Source organism: Corvus cornix, chromosome 3 (genome assembly GCF_000738735.6).
Source record: "Corvus cornix cornix isolate S_Up_H32 chromosome 3, ASM73873v5, whole genome shotgun sequence".
In the NCBI taxonomy this organism is placed as follows: Eukaryota; Metazoa; Chordata; class Aves; order Passeriformes; family Corvidae; genus Corvus; species Corvus cornix.
In genome coordinates, this window is record NC_047056.1 from 46,188,802 (window position 1) to 46,209,528 (window position 20,727).

The window sequence follows — 20,727 nt, forward strand, 5'->3', positions numbered from 1 at the left end:
ACCTGTATTATCTGAGCAGAGGAGTTAAAGCGTGGTAGCAAAGCCACTGGCTTATTTTCCCTGCGCTGTCTAGTTTTAGTAGTGCATTGGGATGATACAGTATACTTTGTAATTTTGGGGATCTGATTTGTTGATTAAGTTTTGAATTTAATGACAGAATGTGGCATGACACAAGAGTCTCATGTCAGGGCTTTTATCTTTCCACATGTCATTCCCTTCTTTTTTTTTTTCTTCCTCATCCCTTCTCCCCACCAGGCAAAAGCTGTTCAGGTTTTTATTTTGTATAAACAAACAAACCAAAGAAAAATTCAAGATACTGATAAAGAAATGGCTGAGCTGCTTTTTCCAGTACTGAAGTTCTATATACTAATTCAATACACAATTAATAACAGATCTTTAACATCAGCTGCACAGAGAACCATTCTGCAAGTGATCTTAAGAGGTTAACAGGTTTTCAGACATGAGCAAAGGCATGTTACAGTCCCAAAGCATACTTAAAATGTTCCCCCATAGCGGGTCAGGACTGCTTTCCCACATTGAGCCTTTTTCTTGGTTTTTGCTCCTCCAGGCGCAGGGGGACAGGGACAGGGGTTGTGGTCAGGCTCCTCTCTGCCTCTCCTTCTTTCTCATGCTGCTCCCTGTTCCAGCCTGAGGCATCCACAGGCTGCCTTCAGGATGAACCTGCCTGGGCTCTCCATGGGCCATGCATCCCACAGAGCACTGCCAGTGCAGCTGCAGAACTCATCCGTACCCTTGCAGCCAGCTGGAACAGATTGCACCTGGCATGGGGCATCCTCTGCCTCTCTTCACAGAAAGTCCTGCAGCATGGACTGGGAAGCCCAGAGCAGAGGTAAATCCAAGGCTTCTTAGCTGATTTTATTTCCGTGTTTCAAGTGGCATTCACACGGCCAGATGTGTCAGTGCTGCAATGTTTGCTGCTGTCCCTGGGGCATGCAGGAATATCTTCCTTACCTTCTCAGGGACCCTCTGGGTGCCTGGGAGTAGCCCCAGGATGGGGGGGACATCCCCAGATGGCGGGGACACCTCTGTCACAGTATCCCAGGGTCCTGCCCCCAGGGAGGGGAAGGCACCTGCTCCACAAGAGCTGCAGTTGAGGCTGGAGGTGGGCAGGTGACCCCATGCCAGGCTGTTGGCTGCACTGTGGATGTATAAGAGTGGATTTAGTAGGTGGGTGTTGGAGATTATTGCACCTCTTGCCAACAGCTTATTTCTTCTCTGTGCTTATAACCATCATTAATGCCATAATTCTCATCAGATGTTTCAGTAAGACATTTGTTGGGTAGTAGTTTGTATCAAGGATACAAAATAAAGAAGTTTTGTGTATCCTTGCTACAAAATGGAGTTTAAAAAGAAATTAATGATTACTTGGATTTTCCTTTACTGCCTGGCAGGCGTAGTTAGGAAAGGCCAAGTTATAGGACATTTCCTACCTGGGTATCCCGGTTAACAAGCTGCACATTTCCATTAAAAGACTTACAATCCCTTTTCAGGAAAGTCCATCTGCTTCCAACTGATAAAGCAGCATATTACTCACTGCACATTCAGCTGCCTCATGATAATTCAAAATTTTACTTAGGCTTTCCCACTTTCTCAGATTTAACACACCAGACATGTATCTTGTGTACATAAGTCACACCCAAATATTTCCTCAAATGCTGAAAAGTCTAATGTTTCATGAGACTTTTTTTTTCTGTTTAGACTAATCAGTTACAGTAAAAAACACTGTAGGGGGGCTTATTAGTTGCAGAGATGGGTGGAGAAAAGGCTATCAATACAAGGGTCATTAATACATTGGAACTTTTGGGTAACTGTTAAAGTGAAACTCTGTGTGAAAGAAATGGAGCGGTATGTTTGCTCAGGACATCTTTTTCAGATAAGGCTGTCTTCCATGAGAAGGGGTATGTTTTTTTCTCCCATGCATATAGTGGAGCCTAATCTCACTCTAAGTGGCTAGATGGATCAGAGTATTTATAGACTAAACAGTGGATGGAAGGGATTTTAAAAAACAGTTATTAAGGATGCCAATATGTGATCATGAGAAATGAACACTCAGGAAGGCATTAATCAAAACAGATTTAGATGTGCTGTGTAATGGATGGTGAACATAGGACACTCATAAAGCTTACTTCATCTCATCCTAGGGCCAGCAACTAAAACACATCAGCTCTGTTGAGTGGTTCTTTGGTGTGGTAGCTTTTCTTGTGTTGACTCTGAAGCCTGTACAGCTCAGGGGTAGATGCCTGTAACTGCAAAGATATCAAAAGTTAAGTGGGACTGCTTCCTAAGTCATTAATGCTGATAACTGTATACCAAATAGTGAGCTTCCTGTTTTGGTCTGTTTAACCATTATTATCTTTTAGTGTCATATAAAATTATGCCTGACATTTAAAAAATTTCAGTGTAAAATAATAATCTTTGTCAGAGACACTAGTAGTGAGGTATCAGTAAGCACCTGAGGGAATAACAATCTAAGAGAGAGTCTAATCACTTTGCAAATTTTAAAAAGCTTTTGTGGTTATATGCCAGATGTGTAGAAAACATAAGTAATAGAGCAATTAGGTTGAAGTACACTTCTAGTGTTCTTTTCCTGATGTTTTCCTTTTTTCCTAGCTGCTTGTTCTACTGATTATTCAGACACTGTAGTGCACTTCTGAGACGCTTTGTATATGAACTGAACTGAGTTGAACACCTTTATGCTGAGCAGTCCTGAGTATTTCCATGATAGGCACTCAGCTTTGTCAATAAAACACTGAAGTCCCTATTCTAGAGTGAAACAAATGTGACTGAACAATTTTTGAGCTATGAGACTACCAAACTAAAATCATATCTGAAATGTTTGGATTTTGTTTTACCATGCTCCTCAGAACTTCAAAACAAAATGAAGGCTTCTAGTTCTCCAGCAGCTGAAACAGAGTTGGCTAAGACAGTACTATGAATTGACATGTCTTCACCAGGAACATTCTCTTAATTCAGGATATTAATCGTTAGTTTTTACCTCTGTAAAACTGAATGAAAGGAGCATAAAATGATTGGTTTTAGTCATCCTGAATAAACAAAAGTAGAGCAAGTTGAATGAACTTGAGTGATAATATATTTGTCCCAGTAAAGAAATTCTGTTTTGATCTACATTTTGCACATTTTTCTGTCATATCAGTGGGGAGGCACTTTTCAAGTGTACAAACATTGCAGTTGCAATCTCTTACCATCCATCTTTTATATTGTCTTGGTCCAGAATGATCCTAATGTCTTTCTAATGAGATCCACTGAAAGAAGTGCAAGGCAGAGACGCTTCTTCCAGCTTACAGTCTTTTTTATGTCTGAAGCTTAAGGATCAAAGTATTTTCTGCCCTTTAAAGGCCATTGGAAATAGAACTTGCCCTTTTTTCTGATTTTTTTTTTATCAGGATCATATTCATTATTATTTATGTTCATTCAACTATTAAGATGCCTTTTATCTATTTAGGTACCTCTTTAGGCTTTTTTGAGGTTGATAAATGTGATGTGTAGGAGTGTTGATTTTTAATAGATTATTTCAACAAGAAAATAAAAATATTTAACTAAGTCAAATTTTTGAGACCTTTTTTGTCCTGACAGCAAGGCAGAAATTGCACATAATTCATGTAAAAGATCCCAACACATGAGATCACCTTTATCTCTCTTGATGCACACTCAATGTGAAATACCTTATTATGTATAAAGTTTTAACACTCCGTGAATTTTATTTTTCATAGAGAGGAACCTACTTGGTGAAACACAGGAACTAATTTTCTCAGTGCAGAGCCAATGCATGCAAATTTGTCTTCTCAAGTAAACAGGATAGAAATTACTGTATCCATAGTTTTGCTTTCCACAAAAGTAGTTCTCTTCTTTAAAGGTCTTTCTGACACTCTAGTCTCAAGTGAGATTTTATCAAAAATAAATAAAAATCTAAAGGCAGCACCCAGGGTCTCTTCTTGTTTTAAATATTCTCATGAATATAGGAAAGGAATCATGCAAGTCATAAAATGTGATTTTCAGTTCTGTACCTGGAATATCGAGTGCCTGCCTATCCAGACCACAACTTTTTTTTGGAAGGTATTGAAATCACAGCTGTATTTGTGGTGCCATAAATTCCAGTCCTCTCTTCTTCATAGCGTATCTCTGTGTGCAGGGCCTAACTCAAATTCCTTGGCTGTGTTACCTCCCAAACCACACCCAAGTGAAAATCCTGCTAGGACCACTCTCACAGTTTTGTGGCAGAGATTGAGTGCCAATGCCTAGAAGCACCCCTCAAATTAAATTTTCTAGGGCAGACATGGCAAAGGAGGTTAGAGGTGGCTGATGATGGCTTATTTAAGGTCCAGGGTTCATGCTGGTAGCTGGAATGGGGTTTGGGGGGTTTGTTGACAGCGTTGTTCAACTGGAGCTTGATGTTCTGCATAAGCTGAATTGTCAACTGCCTTTGGTTATTATTCATAAAGAGTTGAGTTTATTAGCTTTGTAGCTGAATAAACAAACAGCACAAGCTTATTTGAGGAGACTTAGTTTATTGTAAATTAAGGCAATGAATTCCAAAGCTCTGAGTCACAACCTGCATTATTAGGAGGGTAAAGCTGGATTCTTGGTAGTAATGGTATAAAACTAAAGTAAAGTAGAAAATTGCAGGGAAGAATTTTTTTTTTTTTTAATTGAGAATAGCTTGAAAAGCTAATTTAATAATAAATCAGTTTTTTGCTAACTAAAAGCATAATAACTCGATAAGAGGGCAATTATTAAAATTCCAGTTTTAATTGCCAGAAACTTCAATTCCTCAGCTAAAAGGAGGCTTTACTAACTAAAAAAGGCTTCTATTTTCAGTTGTTTTGCAGGCTTAAAGTTTGAAAGTTATTTAAAACTGACTTTGATCATGTAGCAGAGTTTTTTAAATTACTTTTCTGCATTGATAATGTAAGTGAGAAATATTTTTCAGCCTTTATACTTTCTGAATAAAAAAAGGGTCAATTAATTTTTAAACTTTCAAGTTTTTTTTAAGTGTAATTCACATTGTTGTTTCATGTTGTTGACACTATGTAAGCATTCCACTAAGGACCTCTAGGGACCTCAATCAAACAAAAATTGGTACATACTGTGCAAATTGTAGTTTCTCTACGTGAATGAATTATTAGTGTGTAGATTCACTGCTGCATCGCTGGAATGAAGTACTAAAATCAGAGTTGCTGTCTTGAAAAGTCTGGAACCCTCCTTCCTGAGCCAAAAGATCGAGCTTTAGCACCAAAGGCTCCATGAGATCCTTACAGAGCTTCTGTGTCACTTTACAGAGTGAAAACCCTTTCCAGGTGGGAGGGAGTTCTGATGCACATGATCTCCCTGGCTGCTCTTTGCCTCTTTCTGAGAGTTTTGCCTTCTTTGGCACATGACCCTTGCTGCAGACGCGCTTCCTTGTTTTGCTCTTCCCGTGCATTGTCAGTCTGGGAGCAGTGGTGGGAACACAGCGTTATAGCAGTGTAATGGCCAGGCTGAGAAACGCCTAGCGAAAGAAATGTTTCAGGAGGTGAGTTTGGTGTGACAGTCTCTCATCAAACATAGATCCTGGCCTGAGAAGGTCAGTCTCAAAGCCTGTTCTTGAAAAGGTGTGCCACACTGACATCTCCAGCTAGGAATTGCTTCGCACTGCTTGCAAGACAAATAATACAAATTCTGGCCATATTTAATCTGATTTGCTTCCTTTCTGTCCATTCATTCAAATATGGCCTCTCCTGTGTTTATTTGGTTTAAGGGGCTGTTCATATTGGCTTCCACTCTGACTCATTGCATTTCTTGACTGTGCAGGGTTAGTGAAGGGAGCAGGTGTCATCCAGGAGAGTGTTTTACCAGAGGAGGGAGAGACCTTCATGGTTAAAAGGATATCAGAAGTGTATTACAAGTGCTGGGCTGGCATGCAGCAATGTACGTGGGTAGTCAATGTGTATTTTCTTCCCTCCTGAAAATTAACTGGAATATAGTCTCAGCTTTGTTAATAACCTCAGCCTTGTTGTTGCTCTTGGGTTTTGGTGTTGTTTTGGGCTTTTTTTCCTGAGAAACTGAACATGCAGCATAGCAAATATATTCCCTCTCTGGTCTGTTGCCTCCTTTTACTCCTTACCTGGGAGTAAAATCCCTTGGCGTTCTGGTACAGTATGAGACACTGAAAACCTGTGAAATATCTTGATTCAGATTCACTCTTCTGTATTTTAAGTTATTCAAAGGGGTCTGGAAGCCTTAGGCTGCAATGGCATGCAATAAGCGGAATAATAATGGCACATGGTTCTATTTGGCCCTATTTGTAATGAAATGGAGCATGGTGGTAAGTTGTTAATCTTTCTCCTACACTTCTGACTTCAGAAATTTACAACACAAGAGGAAAGTGTTTTGTTTAGGTTTTAACTATTAATATTTTTGCTTCCTCTGTTACACTTTTTACATGAAAAATAATATTCCAGACCAACTTTTTAATTTGGTTAGCTTGAAAGATTGCATAATTTGGAAGAAAAGGAAACCCCAGTTCTTAATTCTGCCTTTGTGTCAACCTGCTCCTTGGTTTGAATGGGCTCAGCATCCCTTCTCCCTCTCTGCTGGAGGTGCCCATTTCCAGACTTGTGACTGACAAACTACACAAGTTTGCCTGCTGATTCGGCTGCAGATTTATAATAATAATCTCCCCAGGAAATGGTAGATCCCCCAACACTGAACACTTTTAAGATTTGGCTGGACAGTTTGCTGGGCTATCTTGTCAAGACCGTGATTTTGCCAGGAAAGGTCCAACCTCATATTCTATGATTCTATGACTGCTTGTACTATATTGGAGAAACTGTTATCTTCAATACAGTTTGGTCACCAGGTTTGAAAAAAATCTGAAAATACACAGTAGGAGGTAGGTGTGAGCAGCCCAAAGGCTTGTCAGTACCATGTTATTACCACTGCTCCAGATCTCTGTGTGATAAATACATGCTTGAGTTGTTCTATTTTCACCTAGGTCTCTCAGATTAAAAAAAAAAAGAAAAAGAAAAACCAGTATTATTTGGCAATAAAAAGTATTTAAAGCTTTTGTCTTGTCTTGCTCCAAATGGGGCCTTTTGGCTTTTATGTCTGTGTTTTCCCCATGTTTCTATAATCTATTTTAATAAATGTTCCATCTTTTGTTTTGTTCACAGCCTACATGCTGACACAGTACCAGTTTTGTTTCCAAAAGAGGAGTTCACAGAATTACAGTGTCTGATCCAACTAGCTGCTCTGATGATCCTCACTGGACCATGTAGGTAAAATTCAAAAAACCCTGTATATATCCACACCATATCTTTGACAGTATTCAACATACTGGGAAACAGCTGATTTTTGGCAACAGCGCTCACTTTGTGGAGTCAGGATCTTTTGGAATTATTGGACTACAATATCATTAAGGCCCTTTCTTGTCAATAGAAGCACAAAAGTAGACTGTCATGTGTCACAATGTGCATGGTCTTCTTGCCACATCTATTTTAAGTAGTTGTGGGAGCTGGCAACAGTGTGATGCCCATCATTCCTGTAGGAGTACCTGAGCTAACTTTAGTAGCAGCAGCAGCGGTGAAATTTTCAGCATAGGCACAAAACCCAGCAGAGAAATTGAATAAATTCTGAAGCTGCTAGTAAACCTTGAGCTTCTTGTTGTTACAGCCACACAGCTAGCAGAATAACAGCTAGCCAGGAAAGAGATAGGCTGAACAGGTTTACATGCATGAACCTCTGTGGTTGTCTATAACAAGAGTAGAGGAGTATCATGGTATTAGTATTCAGAAGAAAGATGCCTTCAAGCTATTTGTGTTGATCATCTTGAGCTTCTGCACAAATCTTCAAGTTTCAGACAAAATATAAAATGTAGCCAATATTCTATCTCCAGGATTTCCCTGCAGAATAATTCAGTTTTGCTATGAAAGAGGTGTGAATCCAACAATTTAGATTCAGTTTCTTGAAAAGTGTATTTTTCCTTTTTGTTTTGATATGCTAGCTGCATTTAATTTCAACAAGTCACCTCCCTCTGAGCTAGCAGACCTAGGCAAAGGACTAAATTGTTCTGATTAAATTGCCAGCATTTATTGTCTCTTGACTGCTTTCTCCCTTGTATGCTATGCTGTTTTATGTCTCAGTTGCAGTGGCACTTAAAATAATTCACATGAATAGGTAAGCTGCAGAGTTTATGTCTACATTATAATTGGTGTTTCTTTTATATTCCTAACACTGTAAAAGCTCCACCTTGGTTTGCATTTCTAATTTTGTGGAAATGAACTGTAAACTTGGATGTGTAGCAGTGGTTTACATGGCCTGTATTTACACATGCTGGCACAGTCTCTGCACATAACAAACAGCTCTCCTCACATTCTCTTTTGGGACTGTGACACTGACAGTTTATTGTGATTGTTTCTGGAGCATCTTGAGATTTCAGTCATTCAGTTCTGTCTGGAGAAGGTTTCTAAGTAAGTCATCTCAGTAAAGCATTTTCAGAGTGTACTGGCTGAATTTTTTATGGCTTCAGTTTTAACAGCAGGTGTCTCAGATGAATCCTGGAACAATGCTTATCCCTGCTTTTGTATCCTGAAATTATGACAAGGTATATTACACGCTATTACACACAGAGCTGACTTTCATGTTGTGTTGACTATATTCCAGATTTGATTAGATGGTTTTCATATATTTTGCAAAAAGTGAAAGGTTGTGGTTTGGGATTCTTATGTTATTTTCTTTTTTTTTTTTCTTCCCCTAAGATGGCAGTTTTTCTGTTAATAAATACTGAAAACATATTTTTTATGGTTTGGTGGTTAAAATTAAATTTAAGTTATCATAATTCATAAATGGGTTGCCATCTCCAGAATGGAGAAGAGATTCATTTCTGAGAAGAGATTCATTTCTGTTGTGAGTATCCAAAGTCTTTCCCAGTTGTAACTGATGGGTGTAGAGGGATTCCTTGTGGAACAAGGGCGTATGATACCCCTGGAAAGACTGGACAACCCAGGGTTGCTGAGGAAAATGCCCTGAACAGGCCCCTGGCTGCAGGCAAGCCTGGAAAGCACCTGGCTGCAGGCAAGCCTGGAAAGCACCTGGCTGCAGGCAAGCCAGGATAATACCTGGCTGCAGACAGCCCTGAAAGTCCTTGGCAAAGCAATACACTGGTCATCTCCCCCGCTGATTAGAGGCTGTCTAGAGGGACTGGGCGTGAATCTTTGCAAAGTAGATATGAGCTTGTGTAGGTAAACAATAAAGGGAGAACGATGCTCAAATTGTATCGGAGTACGTGTCGTTACTCTGGCCAGCTCTCCAGCCTCGGTCCCTAATGGATGGGTAGGAAAGCAATCCCAAAAGACATTTATTATGCTGGAGAGGGTACCGAGTCTGAGCTGAATGGGAGAATGTCTTTTTTGTGGCACAACTATTCCTTTGCAGAAAATTTTATAATTGATGTTGAATTTCAGGATACCCGAAAAGAACTGGAACTGCGCTCAGTTTTAGTGTGAAAGGAAAATAATAAAGAAAATACCTAAATTTATATACTTAACTTCTGTACATTTTGTTAGTGTCCACATCTCTCGACCTGTATAGACACGCAATATTTGTCACTTAGACTCCGATGTGACCATGGGGAAACAGTAAGCAAAAAATGAAGGGTTAAAGCACCAATCCATATAATCCATTTTCAGAAAAGCCAGAGATTAATATCTGTTGTTTAGGTTTTTTTCTTGATAATAAATTAATGGCAACAAAGCCATTCATGCAAATAAATCAATGGTTTACTTTAGATTTACACTACACTGTCATGCTACCTCTTAAGGGATTATATCTCTAAAGAAATAATAAAAAATGTTCTTTATTACCCGCAAATGTGCAGAACACTAAACAAAATTTGTCAGTTGTTGTGAACGTGTTATATTCATCAAGAGGAACAGCATTATCTTGCTTAGCACAGGTACATTAGCTAGACTGGGCTGCCAGAATCTTAAAATCTCACCTCAAATGCAAGGATAATGGTCACTATGATGTGCATTTGTCATGTAATGCAAGGAATACTTGTGCTTGAGTAGCTTTTAGCAAAGTATAGATGTTTCCAAAGGTTGTGGTACATCTTGAATCTCTAAAATCAAGTGCAATTTCTAACATAATTGGTGTCACTTTCAAGGGTGAACTGCATAATGTCTTATCTAAGAAGGGCCAGAGGTAATGTCTTTTCTTAAAAGGTTTGTACAGTAGTATATGGAGAAAGATTATTTTTAAAAAAACCAATTTGTAAAAATTAATTCATATTTGTTCATATAGTCATAAATTTGATGTAAATATTTTAATGGATTGAAATGTCTACCTGAAACTTTGTGATGTTGATAAAATCTACCAACTCAATCAGAAATGTAATGCCAGAGTTTTATAGTTACAAAGAAACATTTGCTCCTATATATTATCCCTTGAAAAATTATTCAAGCTCTTAATCCAAGACTAATAAAAACTTGTATTTTAATTTATTTCTATATTTATTTATTGGCTTTGGTAGTAGGTTAGAGCAGAAAAGCAGGTTTAACAAAAGGAAGGGTCATTTCAAAGCATATGTAATCTGTGATTGTGGCTGCCATGAGATCATGCTGTAAGCAGTTGCAGAGTCAGCCAAGTATTACAGTGCTTACTTGCCTGTTCCCTTTGAAGTGACATGGTGTGACGTTATTTCAGCAGAAACATCACAGCTTAGACTCTTGTATGTCTGTGCTGGCATGTTAAGCTAATGGTTATCCATGAGGGTAAGGTACTATTATGCTTTATAAAGATGATTAATGGCCAAAATTAATTTTCTAGAAACTATTTCCTCTTTGTCTCTAGTTATTTAACCAACCCGATACAGTAGCTATTGATGGTGAGGAGAGCACATAGATTGCGGTTCCACTTATTCATTCATAGCTGCTTATTTATTTGTAAATAGATAATTTTAATTACTTGGAAGAAAAAAGGTGATACAAATTAGGCATTTGTAATTTGCCTCCTGAAAGAAAATCTGCTGTTTATACTTGAATTAAATTTTTAAGGATTTTTGATTTAAATTAAAGATGGAAATATTTATACAGAATATAAATTTTCCCAGCTGAAACTCTCTCTAGGGTATAGTATAAACAATTATTTTTTCATTATGTGCATTAAAAACTCAAGTGAAGTGATTATGGCTGAGTTCCATTCCCTCTGAAAAAACATAATGTTTATCGACAAAGATCTTTCAATAACTTTTTTTGAAAGGAAGACTATTAGTTTGCAGAATTACAAATTTTTATTTCCTCTGGCATTTAAAAAAATCTCAGGTTTTCTTGTAGTGCACTTTACCAGACAGATCATGTTTAACTTGTGAGGACTGACTAGTTTGCAGCTGTAGGTGGTATGTGAAATACAGACTTCAGGAAGAGCATGATTTCCATAATCACTTCAAAGGAAATACATTATAAATAAAGTTCATTTCTCTGGGGGCTTACAAAACCATTCTGTTTATAATTTAAATTACATTAAGCTAAATAAAATAGTACAACAAAACCCTCAAGAGAAAAATACTTCATTTAAGTTTGAACATTACATTACTTCCATTAATTGGAAGTATTTTATTCTCGCTCTAATAGTTTATTTTTCATGGAATATATATAATTAAAAGTGTTTTCATTGCAACAGGAGTAATTCTTTCCCATCTTGTGTTCCAAGCCCTTGTGTTCAGTAGATCACTACAGTTCTATTTGCCTGCCTTCCTTCCTTCCTTTCTCAGTGCTTTATTACGAGTGACTAACGCTCTGAGCATCAGGCTGTGACAGAAGATCACCATCGCTGTGTCACGCATGTTCAACTTTGTCAAACTCGTACTCGAACCGAGTCTCTCAACTCAGCCTGAAGTTCTGTATCAAAACAATGGTGGGGGGTGAAGCTTTCTTCTGTAGGAATATTTTAGAATCTGCTCATCCAAAATATGCTGCTTGCTCTTTCCAGGGTGCTTGCAGGGGTAACTGTTGAGCAGGGACCTCATCACAAGCAACAGAATCCATTAGTCTCCCTACTCTGTAAAGATAACTTAGAGGCAAGGGAGCCTGATATGATATGAAGATAATATGTCTTCTAGGAGAGGATGACTAGGAAACTATTGAAAAACCTTAGTGGACTATCTAATTGTAAGAGTGATTTATTCTACCTTCCTTTTTCACCCCGTGACAAGACTTTACAGGCTGAACTTAATCAAGCTATCATTCCTAAGAGCAAGGAGGGCAGTAAATCTGTACTGCTGAGCTCCTCTAATATTGACAGCTTTGCAATATGGGTTTCTGTAGAGATAGTCTAAGCACATATAAGCTTACAGGAGCTGAAATAGGTTGTATAATAAAAGCAGGCCAATCCTATACACAACACTTATTTCCACTTTAGAGTCAACTTTAAAACAGCCATTAACTTCAAATTAATCCGTATTTAAGTCTAAAATGTGCTTTTTGTTTCATATAACTTAATTTCAAGTTATTAAAACTATTTTTACATGGGAAATAATTGTTTGCAGCTAGATATTAACACTGTTGAAATATATTAAAAAGAAAGAGGCCATGCACATATTTTTCCCTAATTTATAAAATGTTTGCTTTTTTTTTTTAAGTGCTTTCAAAAAGCAATCGTAATCAAAACTAATGCTGGATTGAATAAAGACTTTGTTGACCTGAGAGTTCCAAGTAGACTAGGTAAACCTTGAGGGAAAAAAGTAGTGCAAGATGTCAAAGCTTAGACATGTTTTCTATTGATGCAGAACCTTGAAGTTTTATGAAAAAAGTAAAGAAACTTAGTCACAAAAATCTAAAGAAAAAAAATCTTCAGTAAAATTTCTAAGCTTTTTCATTAACATTTAAATAAGGTTATAGTTTCATTGTATACACTAAGGAAATATTAGTTTTTCCTTTCTGCTTTACAGGATTTTTTCCCTCCAATATTATTTGTTTGCATTTCAAAACTAGCTTTTGTTCCTACTGTAAATGGTTGCCAGGTGGTTAAACAATAGAGGCAGTGAACTCTAATGAAATACCAACATTACTGTACTGTGGCAAGTAGGAGTTTTTCTGTATTGTTTTTAACTTTCTCCAAAATTGGGCATACTGGTGGATGAAAAGCTGGATGTGGCCCTCTTGCATCCTAGAGAGCCAACCATATCCTGGGCTGCATCCAAAGCAGCGTGGCCAGCAGGGCAAGGGAGGGGATTTTGCTCTTCTCCTCCACTCTGGTGAGACCCCACCTGGAGTGGTGTGTCCAGCTCTGCAGACCTCAGTACAGGGAAGACATGAACCTGAAAATAATCAGAGGGCTGTAGCACCTTTACTGTGTGGAAAGGCTGAGAGAGTTTGGTTTGTTCCTGGAGAAAACTCCAGGGAGACATTATTGCAGCCTTTCATGACTTATAAGGGACCTACAAGAAAGATGGGGATAGACTTTTTATCAGGGCCTTGTGATAGGACAAGGGTTAATGGTTTTAAACTGAAAGTGGGGAGATTCAGACTACATAGAAGGAAGAATCTTTTTTACAATGAGGGTAGTGAAACACTGGAGCATATTGCCCAGTGAAGATGTGCATGCCACATCCCTAGAAGTAGTCAAGACCAGATTGGATGAGACTCTCAGCAACGGTCCCTTCCAACACTTTTATTCTATGATTCTATGAAAGATATTAAAAAATAATTTTCATTAGGCAGTTAAACTTCACCATAATTATTTTTTTCCCTTTCTTGTCTCCTATCCATTTTGACCAACTTTAAGGTTAATAGATAATAATTTTATATTTTATATTTTATATTTTAATAAATGTATATTTTTATTATTTTAATAAGTTTAAGATGCATTTAAGATGCATATATCACCACATATTTAGTTCAGCTCTCTGGTTGGGATGGTTTGTGGTAGGCAGAATAAAAAGCTAGTTCCTTATTAAAAGTCAGAGACTTTTGTGCAATGGGGTCCATATTTCTGTAGGTAGATGTATGTTTGAATCTCCAATAAACTTGGCAGGCTAAGATGGCTCATGTCCTACTTTAAGGGCTGATAACAAAGAAACAAGAGTCCTTGGAGAAATTTAGGTTGACAGCAAACACTGGAAACATGGGGTGGGAAGGCAGCAGTCCCTTTGTCCCTTTTCCCAGCTCTCATTGCAGCTGTGTTCCCCTTGCACTGCCTGCTCCTCTCCAGACCCATGCTGCACAAGGTTCTCCTTGATCTGTGTCAAGTTCTCCTTGTAAACCTTCATGTGCAAGGACTTAGGGAGGAATTTACAGTCGTTATCACAGTGATATAACCTTAGGATTTCACTGAAATGTTTTTATTGTTGTCATAGAGGTGCATAGCCGAAGCAGTGAGGTAGCAGGAATGCCTTTAATGAGGAACTTTGAAGTGAGGGTTTGTTTTGAATTTGCAAATTTGTCCACTTGACTAGTTGTGCACTTAATCATGCACTCTGTCTTCATATGCACTGCCACCCAGCCACCCAGCCATACTCTGAATGACAGCAAGGCAGTAGATTGACATGCTTTATTCAGAATATGAGTCATAGGCGAACAAAGTTGCAAGTCCACTGGATCTGTTGTTTCACTGTAATTTAAAGTAAAGTCAACTTTCAAATGGACAGTTAATGTGGAAAGGAAAATATTTTAATTCCAAAATATCCAAAACTTTTATAACAAAATATTTATATAAATATGTATATAATTTATTACAATTTTTATAACAAAATATATCAGTCTCCTGTACCTAGGAGAACACTTGCCTGGCCTGTTTTTATAGTTACATTTTTCTGAATGACTGCTCTCATCTCATACCTGTGCCTGTCATATTGTGTCTCATGATTTTACAGCACTGTCTTTAAATATCCCCTCAAATCGTACTCTTTTTTTTATCATTTTGAACACTGTGGTGAGCAACTGAAAATGAAATATTGCAGTATTAAAGTCAGATATACTTCAGGGTGCGTTAAGTTACCTAAATGTGTAAAGATGTAATGTAAAATGTACTACATTTTGCATAGCTGCTACCATCTCTCTGTTGTTTTCTTATTCATCCTACAAGTTTTGTAGGGAATGCATTGCGTGTGATGTGTTGGTGGCTGCTATCAAAATATAAATATTAGCAGATATCATATTGGAGGTGTCAGTCCAGCTGCAGTTAGTAATCAATGTTGCTTTGAAGCACAGAATGCTGGAAGAAAGGAAAAGGTCCAGACAAAGAAGCTGCATCTGTACTGTTTCCCTGGGGTTTTCCAAGCTTTTTTCCATTGTAGACGTCATTATAAAACTGAGATTTATACTCTGTTCTTGGGCACAGTGCATCACTTGTGTTGGGAGGTTCACAGTTGGCTCTAGCCAGATGGTCACTGCTGATTTGCCTGGTGCTGGGGGAATTACAAAGCTTATGCTTTCATGCCAGTGCATATCTTCTGAAGAAATGCCTGAATTTCGTTGGGACCCTCTTGCAGAAATGATCATACCCTAAGGTATAGTGACTCTCAACATCTATTCCTGTATTGATTTAAATCTAAATTAATAAAATTGTTTGCATAGGAAAAAACCAAACAAAAAAACCCAAACAAACAAACAAAAAACCAAAAACAAAACAAACAAAAAAAAACCCCAAAAAAGATTCCTCAATGTTCAAAATGCTTTAAAATACCTGTTTAGTGAGGGTTTTGAGTAGGTAACTATGACTGAAGCTCATTGTTTGAGAACAAATTAAGCAAGTGCTGACTTAGACATGCGCTGGTACACTGTGCATGAGAGAAGACTTAGACTCACATTCACTGTAACTACTTTGTTGGAGGGCTTTGTAAAACTTACCCTAGTGATTGATAGAAAAGAAGAAATTAACAGAGTGCCTCTACATTTTTTTTAGTTGTGGATATTCCATGCCTTACATTAATTTATATTGACAGGTTGACCATGTTGACAGACTGACACTAAGGAGCAGAACTTAGGAATGATTGCATTCTAGGTGTAAAAAAGTTGATTCGTGATGATTCATCAATCTGAAACCTTTCTCAGAATTAATCAATTAAATGATTAATTTAATTAATTGAAAGAATTGTTGTTGTTGCTTTGGTGCTTATCTTATTTGATTCACCTAAAGTGAAGTTAAAAGTATTTTCAAGAACAGCACAACAAATTTGCAATGTCACACAGTGGCCTAGACTATGCCCAAGACAAGGTTTTGCAGCACTTGGGAAAGATCAAGAGAGAATTTGTTCACTGGAGAGCAGGGCTTTCTGCAGCAAGGTAACAAGAACTCGGACTTGGTAACCCAAATGCCCTCTGCTTCTATTTATAAATGGCAGTCTGTCAAAGCATTTTCAAGATTTGTTTCAGTTTTTCTTTGTGCTCACTTTTTAGCATTTGCCTCACAGCTTTTTTACGCTGAGGGTGGCAGAGCACTCAACCTCCCAGGGAAGTCGTGGATTCTCCCTCTGTGGAGACATTGAACAGCAACCTGGATGCATTCCTGTGTAACCCACTCTGGATGACCCTGCCACGGCAGTGGTATGGGACTAGATGATCTCCGAAGGTCCCTTCCAGCCCTAACACTTCTGTGGCTCTGGGATTTTTCCACTGCTCTGTGACTTCTACATCATTTTTCTGAAGACCAGGGTCTCAGAGTCTTCTGTGTAATTGTGGACCACTCCCTATGCAATCTCTGGGTTACAGAGCTGCAGGCAACACAGCCTGCAAGGGAGAACTTCTCAGCCTTGTTCCTGATTTTAAGGTGCACTTCAGGCACTGGCGCTTAATCTAAGGTTCCTGCAGCCCTGGTGGGATTGTGCAAAGGGATTTGAACAGCTGGAGGCTTGAGAGGGCTGACAAACATGTACTGGGGCTGCTCTTTGGCTGGCATTTACCAGCTCGAGCAACTTGTAAAACAAAGCTTGAGAAGCAATGTTTTGACACAAAATTTGTTGGTGACATTTGTAATAATGTGTGTCTTCAAAAGTACTGATCCAGATCTTCAGGCTGTGTTGCTCTGAATAATTTTAAAAGTGTATCTTCTTCCCTTCTGAAATATTAGCAGACGTTGCATGGTTAATAAGAGTTACATGTACTGAAAGGACCCTGAGGAAAGAAACAACAGGTGTTTCATGTCAGTCTTCTTTTTTTCATGTGGTAACACCAAGATTGGCTGTAATATACTATATTTTATTTCTCTCTCAACAGAAAATAGGTTGCATTGTATACCAAAGTATTGCCTGCGGCTTCTTGGGGAGAGGATATAGACTCTTAAGTTTCTGGTCTTATTTGTGCAACCCAGTGCCTCTTTTGATGAACTGCATTTCTACTCTCCTCCCATGCATCCACTCCTAGGATTCCTTTTTCCCCAAAGAGCAGCCAAGATTGTCCAATCATTATTATCCATTTTCTTTAGGCATCTTTCTTTTTGGGGACTCTTTGGATTATATGCCTAAACCCCAGTCACCATTAAGAAAGACTTAAAGTACAGACAAATTAATTTTCTTATTAATCTTTTTGTTTAATTTGGAAATCAAAAACCTAAGGACTGTGAATCCACAGATCCCACTTTCTCTCTTGTCAAGATATTTTGCATTATCACGGGTTCTATTAGGAATTTTTCGGTCCTTTGTAATTTCTGAAGAAGCCTCTCGGACAAACTGTACCAAGTATCTACCAAAATATATAAGGTTGTGTAATGCATTAGTTGTCATTAAATGCTTAAATTAGGTCCCTAGTGCACACACGTACAATCACTGATGCTTATATATGTATCAACAGTTTTAGCTCTAAAAATTTCAGCTCAAACTGTAGTAGCCACTGTCATTAATTTCCTCAGATTGTTTCTCAGTACCCCATGGGATTTGTAGGAGACAGTCAATAGTTATTGGGATATTTGCTGAGGTTTCTTCCTCTCTTTAAAGAGAGTTTTAAATTTTATTTCAGTGTTTTCAGTGTGTCTGATTAGCTTTTTGCAATTAAAAGAAATTAAAAGAGCACATCTTGAACTGGGAAGAAATGCTTGTATTCCTTTGGGCCCTGATTCCACTAGTGCTGCCTGTGGCATAGAACAATTCTATAGAAGAGGGTTTGTTACACTAAAATAAAGAATCAAGGAAATAAAGCTTCAGACCCTCAAGACAAGAAGGCAGGGAGCCATCTGTAAAAGAGAAATGTATTTAGAAAAATGATTTCAAGTTCTAGGATTTATTTCTAAGGGGGGAAAAAGAAAGAGAAAAGATATTATATTTAACAACACTTAGAGGAGATAGGACTTCATCTTTTTAAAGTCCTGTGGAGGACCCCTATATGCTAAGCTACATGGAATTTAATCTACCTTTGAAAGATGAAAGGATGAGATGAGCCAGCCAGAATTTGAGCCCCTGCTTCCAGGGAGTCCAGATTTTTCTACCTTAGTGATTAGATGTCAAAGCTACTTTCTCTGGCTAAAAATCCCTCTAAATCATTGCTTTAAAGAATTTTATACGAACTGAATGTATCTCCATGACGTAGCTAGGAGTTTCCATTATTTCAGTGCAGGGAACTAGAGGATCAGGAATCAGGTATTTGAGAAAAACACAAACTATTCTTGGTTGTTTTCTTCTTTCTCAGTCCTTTTTCATTTAGGACACTTTTCGCATAAATAAGTAATACGTCTTTGATTTTCTAGTTCAGTTTATGGTATAAAGATCCCAAAATGTAGGGAAATATCTTTTTTATATATCAGATGTAGAAAGTTCTCTGAAAACTAATCAAAAGGGATTCCTTTCTTTACCTATATATGTATACATGTACTTGGGTTTGTTTTTTTTTACCTTTGCTCTCATAACTAGAAGTTTAAAAACTGTGGAATTCTGTTGCTCCATTTAATGAGGCTTGAATAAGCAAATTATAATGGAAATACAGAAAAGCAGGCAAGTGTTCTTGGTCTGTTATTACTTACTGACTTAAAAAGGTTGGACTTTGTATTCAAAGTTTTAGATATAAAAGCAGTATTTTTTTTTCAAATATAGTAATATTGTATAAACCTAACATGAATGAAAACATCTTTTTTCTTGAAATGTATGGTTCAATGTAATAGCACATATTTTAATTTTTTATTTTTGTAATCAAAAACTTACTTTTAAAATTTAACATAATCAGAGATATGAAATTTTTTTCATCTTTTTTTTTTGTTTTAAAATTCTATTTAGTTTTTCACTCTGAAAGTGTCTAAAGGAACTTAAATTTTCAACAAGATTTTTTTTTTTTGAGTGCAACTATGTATTTTTGACAGTTTCCTGACCCAGAATATTAAACTCAGTTGTAAGTGAGGATTGGGTCAGAGAGGAGAAGCACATGATTTCTGAACTTTGTGCCAGTGGGAGGGACATGAACCCAGGATTTTTCTGCCCCATTTACAGGGAGCTGAGAAGCAGCAGCAACAGTATTGCACTGGGAAAAGCTGTGCATTATTTGGTTTCTCACCTCTGTGCAGAAGTATAAAAAGTGGGGTGGTCGGGATAGTCCACTATCTATTTTTCATCAGAAAAATCCCAAGGCAAATCAATCTTTGTATAAGTGCAAACACATCTCTTGGAAAAGCATGTTTTTCCAGCTGATAGTGACTGAATGGGCTTATATGCGTCTCTCACCAACTTACTAGACCAAGGAAGCAGAACATTTATATGATACTGTTAATCTCAAAATAGCACAGGAGACTTTAATCTGCAGTTTCTGATAGTGGCTAGATAGGAAGCATGGATAGACTGTTGGACACTGCCAGCTCAGATGGGATCTTGGTAGCAAGGACTTGAGAACACCGCTGTCTGACGGCGAGCACAGCACTCTCTTACTCACAGGTGCAGATGCCTGTATCTGCTGCTAGGAGTAGCCCTGCACAGAGGGCTGTAACAGGTAGGCTAGAGTGGATGTGGTCTAAGCTTCAGTATGATTTTAGAGGAGGCTAAAGATATAAAATAGATCAGCATTGCAAAGAAAAAAATTCTATAAAATCAACTATAGATGTGTGGTCTGTTCAAAGCATGACTTAGGGCAAGCTGATATGTAATACAAGGAATAAGGTTGCTGTAGCACAAAAATTGCACAAAAGTACAGCTGTTTAATGTCATTATGATTTCATTATTCCATTTTAATAGCTGAAAAGTGAATTCTAGTGTAATGGTCTTCAAAGGCCACTAGAAAAAATCTTCAGTAACAGTACTGCACTCAGGGTCCTTCCAAATGTCTGCAGTCAGGACTGGTCATTCTAAATGTATGATTTTTTTTTAAAATCAACTATTTCCAGTTACAAAGACTGAAACTGTAAAACAGTAGAACATAACTCAAACCTCTTAATCAGGGGGTATTTAGAAACTTTTTAAAATTTGGACCAAAATACACACTCTTATGTAGTAACCAACAGGGTTTGGAAACACAAATCAGTTCTTGTTTTATACTGGACATATTGATTGCTTGCCAGATGCTGTTCTCCATCTCTTTTAATGCTGTCCTCCACACAGCAATGTTATAATATCTTTTGGATGCAGATTGATTAGTTATCACATATGCAAAGAAACACACATAGCATTGTGTTCCATTGTGGAAGGTGTTACCTGAAGCATTCACACTGATAAGGAACAATAAAAAGTGTTGAGGCAAAATTGTGCTTGTCCTTTGTCTCTGTGGGAATTCATTCTTCATGTTCTAGCTAATTTCTAGGAAAATTTAC

General features: G+C 37.7%; 1 protein-coding gene across 2 annotated transcripts in view; it reads left to right on the forward strand.

The window, feature by feature from the left end:
* CHRM3 (cholinergic receptor muscarinic 3) overlaps positions 1-20,727 on the forward strand; it is a 265,327-nt gene that overhangs the window by 134,595 nt on the left and 110,005 nt on the right. For both annotated transcript variants that reach the window (XM_039569951.1, XM_010398918.3), the window contains exon 3: positions 7,191-7,291. The gene's annotated coding sequence lies outside the window, so the exon portion shown is untranslated. The remainder of the gene's footprint in view (positions 1-7,190; positions 7,292-20,727) is intronic.